The sequence below is a fragment of the Mus caroli genome, unplaced genomic scaffold (assembly GCF_978045245.1).
Source record: "Mus caroli unplaced genomic scaffold, Mus_caroli_1 scaffold_5, whole genome shotgun sequence".
Lineage (NCBI taxonomy): Eukaryota > Metazoa > Chordata > Mammalia > Rodentia > Muridae > Mus > Mus caroli.
The window spans coordinates 27706517-27711532 of NW_028227260.1; the positions used below are offsets into that span (position 1 = coordinate 27706517).

Sequence of the window (5016 nt, forward strand, 5' to 3'; positions counted from 1 at the left end):
CCCTAAGAATTGAAGTTGGGGCTGTCCCTGACTCTGGTGCCTGCCTGTGGATCCCCTTCCCCTAGCTGGGCTGCCTTGTCTGGCCTCAGTGGGAGAGGATGTGCTTAGTCCTGATGAGACTTGATGTGCCAGGGTGGGTTGGTACCCATGGGAGTAATGAGGGGAGTCATTTATGAGAGGAGGACTGGGCAGAGAGGAGAGAGGGGTTTCTACTGAGATGTAAAGTTAAGAAAGAGAGAGAGAGAGAGAGAGAGAGAGAGAGAGAGAGAGAGAGAGAGAGAGAGAGAGAAATAGAGAAATAGAGAAATAGAGAAGGGAAGGAAGGAAGGAAGGAAGGAAGGAAGGAAGGAAGGAAGGAAGAAAGAAAGAAAGAAAGAAAGAAAGAAAGAAAGAAAGAAAGAAAGAAAGAAAGAAAGAAAGAAAGAAAGAAAGAAAAGAAAGAAAGACTAATCTATGTTTTAGCTAGAATTCCTGAACCTTTGTTTTCAATTTGAGTAAATGTGAATTCAAACACTAAAGTTTATACTTTGTAATGAAATGTCTCCAGGGCCTTTGTTAAGTACAAAGAATTATGTATGCTGGATTCATATTTTACAATGATGATATGCACTTAGTATTAAAAATGCAATTATCTGAGGAAAAATTTGCTGTACTTGCATTTGATAAGTATAAGAGACAGGTTTATCAACATCATAGATAAACAAATAATCTCTTAGTCTGTTGTTGGGGAATCTGGGCTTTTCTATCTAAAATATTTCCTTTACTAACTGTGCAACTCATCCAGAAAGAGGTCTCTGAAACAGACTTAGCAACACTTCTTTTACAAGGCCAGGGTAAGTTCCATTGACTCTTCTCTGAGTCACATTCTAAGAAGAATGTTCAAATGGACTGTCCATGTAGACATTAGAAACGGACTCATCTATTCTGACCTGTTTGTGAGGGGAAAACAGACAAACAAAAGAAAAAGTGGAGAAACAGAGACCAGGAGAATATGTGAGAGTAAAGGCTTATAGTTTAGTAGTGAATCTTAGCATGTTATGAATGGAGTCTAGAGTTTCATCTTTAATGCTGTAGGGAACAGAAGAAAAAAATAGGAAAAAAATAAAGTATATAACTAAAGACTAGAAAAAATATCCCTGCAAACCTATATTCAGCAATTAATAAAGTCTTGTGATAAATGTGTGTTGATTTGAAGAATGAAGTCCAGGCAACGGAATTTAAATTGATTTACTAGTTACAAGAGTCTGATTGTGGCTACCAGGATGAAATGCAGCACTTTGGCTACAGTATACCTATGATGATATAGAAATTATAAAAATTCTAAAGGTATCATATCTAAACCCCATCTCCCCAGGTTTGTTTCTAGAAAACAGGTCCTGAAATACAGGTTAGTTTTCCTCTCTCAAAATCAATATATACATATATACATACCGATTTTGTGTGTGTGTGTGTGTGTGTGTGTGTGTGTGTTACAGTAAACAGGGCCTTCTCATCAATATGGTAATAGAACTGTATCTGGAAAGCATTCCAAAAATATCAGTGAACTGTTAAACTCAGGAGATGGAGTTTGTTTTTAAATAGGCTCCCACTAGGCAGGCCAGGATGACCTGCTGGACTTCACTATGGCAGCGGTTCTCAAACTGAGTCATGACCCCTTTGGGGGCTGGGTGTGTGTCACATATAAGATATTTATATTATGATTCATCACATTAGCAAAATTACAATTATGAAGTAGTATAATTTTATGGTTGGGAGTCGCCACAACATGAGGAATGGTATCAAAGGGTCGAAGCATTAGGAAGGGTGAGAACTCCTGTACTCTGGAGTCCGAGCTGCTCTTGAACTTTCAATTATCCTGCCTCACCTTCCAGCTGCTGTGGCCACACACTAGTCTACCACACAGGACTGAAAGTGTCTTCTGACTTCTCGATTATTCACCTTGTGATTAGTCTACTTTAAGTAGACTCTTTATAGGCATTGCTTAATAACCCCCACCATTTTCATGTTTTGAAAACAAGGGAGCAGAAAAGTAAGAGCTCTTTTCTCTTCTCTTCTGAAGTTGTGTTTAGAAAACAGAAGTGGGAGATACCAGGCAACTGTGCAGGCAAAGAACCAACACTCGGCAAATGAAATGGGGATTGCTGTTGTATGTAAAGGACAGAAGAATATCACTTCTTATGAGGCTGCTGTGGGCACGGTAGAAGTGTGGTAGGAGTGTGGGTATATGACTGTGACCCTAAGAGTATGTGATGCCATGGTAAGATGGTATCTTTTAATGTTACTCTGTATAGGGTAGAGACTGAAAGCCCTGAATGATCTGCAGCAGTATAAATCTCCTTCGATCTGAGGAAGGGCCTCGAGCAGATGCCCCCATGTCCTTACCATGTGCAATCCCAGGTCACCCTGATACTCATTAGCTCTTTGATCTTTTTTTTTCTTTCTTTTTTATTAGATATTTTCTTCATTTACATTTCAAATGCTATCCCCAAAGCCCCCATACCCTCCCCCCACCCTGCTCCCTAACCCACCCACTCCTGCTTCCTGACCCTGGCATTCCCCTGTACTGGGCATATGATCTTTGCAAGACCAAGGGCCTCTCCTCCCATTGATGGCTGACTAGGCCATCCTCTGCTACATACCCAACTAGAGACACAAGCTCTGGGGGTACTGGTTAGTTTATATTGTTGTTCTTCCTATAGGGTTGCAGACCCCTTTAGCTCTTTGGGTACTTTCTCTAGCTCCTTCATTAGGGGCCGTGTGTTCCATCCAATAGATGACTGTGAGCATCCACTTCTGTATTTGCCAGGCACTGGTATAGCCTCACAAGAGAGAGCTATGTCAGGGTCTTGTCAGCAAAATCTTTCTGGCATCTGCAATAGTGTCTGGGTTTGGTGGTTGTATATAGGCTGGATCCCCGGGTGGGGCAGTCTCTGGATGGTCTATCCTTCCATCTCAGCTCCGAACTTTGACTCTGTAACTCCTTCCATGGGTATTTTGTTCCCCATTCTAAAAAGGAGCAAAGTATCCACACTTTTGTCTTCCTTCTTCTTGAGTTTCATGTGTTTTACAAATTGTATCTTGGGTATTCTAAGTTTCTGGGCTAATATCCACTTATCAGTGAGTGCATATCATGTGTGTTCTTTTGTGATACTCATCAAAGGTAAAATCTTCCAAGATGAACTCTCAGTTCTGAATATCTATGCTCCAAATGCAAGGGCATCCACATTCATTAGTGCTCTTTGATCTTAAGGGCCTTATAACATCTCATGTGAAGAGGAACGACTTGGCCTGAATTCAAGCAACCCTAATTTAAGAAAGCAGAATCAAAAGCTGAACGTGGTGGCTCACACACCTTTAATCCCAGCACTCAGGAGACAGAGGCAGGCAAATCTCTGTGAGTTAAGGCCATTCTGGCACATGTAGAAAACTGCAGATAAGCAAGCACTGGTGAGACCTTGTCTCAAAAACCAAACCAAAGCAACAATGACAGAAAAAGAAAAATGGCCAACAAAACAGCATCAAATGTTCTCTAAGGTTTCCACAGAATGGCTAAAGGGGAAAGAGTCTAATTAGAAATCTGGAACCGCCAGCTAAAAGCCAGACTTCTGAATCCCAACTTGGTGGTTGGCCAAAAAGAGGCGGCAACCAATAATGGCACAAGCAGCTAACCTTTTTTCTGTGTGCTCTACTAGGAAATTCTGTCTTGGAGGACTCAGTAAAGTGGCCAGCAGATTGGCAGAGACTTTTGTTCCTTCACCCAGGAACCCTGTAATCTAATATTCTCAGTGGTGCTGGAAACAAGATCATAGGGGCATGGCTTGTCTGGAGAAAGAGAGTGAGTGGGGTCAGGCTGCTCAGAAGAGCTCACGACACAAGCTGTGGGTACTGGATCTTCAGATAACCTTACCCAGAGAACAGAGGCCTGAGGAAGCTCTGGGTACTTCTCAGCACCTTATTACTTATGACATTAAATCAAACATTGTGCCCCCTAGGCCTTTATATTGTAAATTTGAGTTAGATATGGTCCGGATACAAAACCCTAACATAGTATTCGCTTCTGAACTTGGCCAACTAGCCACTCCAAGTATCTGTGAATTCTACCATTTCCCCATCCGCAAAATGTAGGACATAATTCTATGTGGATTTTATGGAGCAATATAATGTATACACTTATTTGACAATATTTGTCAAATCAATTAATAAGTAATTTGACTTACCACACAGGAGGTGATTTTAAGGTATACATTAATATTCTTTCTTTCCCAATCAGACATTATATGATGCCAGTTAATGAGACAAATTATTCCACCTGGGCCTGCAACATGGCTCAGCAGGTAAAAAGGCTCTTGCCATCAAGCCTGAGGAGTTGGGTTCAATTACCCACTCCATACAGTAGGAAAGAACTGACTCTCATAAGTTGTCCTCTGACCTCTGCTCATGAACCATGGCATGAGTATGCACACACATAAACACACAAAATACAAAAGTGTAATGAAAATGATTCTTTCTGCCTCCACAAGTGTTGCAGGTGTGGCTCGTGTGTCACATGTGCTTCAATAGGTGGCAGAGAGGAGAGAGGCTATTTCGATGCTGAGTATTCTTTATGAACATCTGATATAGCCTAACATTCCCTGAAAAAAAAAATCAAGCCTGAGATGGCAATCAGTGTGGTGCCAGGTGGCTCAGACATAATGCTAGCCTGAGAAGACCACAAGTACAGTGCCCAGAAGGCCCCAGCAGATCCCAAGACTGGGGAAAAGCCAGAGTCCAGAAGAACCCCTGCCTGAGACTAAAGGCCCTGTGCAAAAATGAACCCAACACAGATGACCTTTGCATGGGGAACCCTGGGGTAGGCCAGGTAAGGAATGAGCCTGAGATGACCACCAAACCTGCACCATGTAGCCTCGATGGAGAGTTTGCTCAAGACGACCACTGGTTGGTTGCTGTGCATGCCTTGGGGAACAGACCATGACAGTGCCTGGTGCCATAATGCAAAATCAGGGCATAGAACTCTTG

General features: G+C 42.1%; 1 pseudogene; it reads left to right on the forward strand.

The window, feature by feature from the left end:
* The first annotated feature begins 4506 nt into the window (after positions 1-4506).
* Positions 4507-4629, forward strand: LOC115030195 (small nucleolar RNA SNORA17; annotated as a pseudogene).
* Positions 4630-5016: the final 387 nt, after the last annotated feature.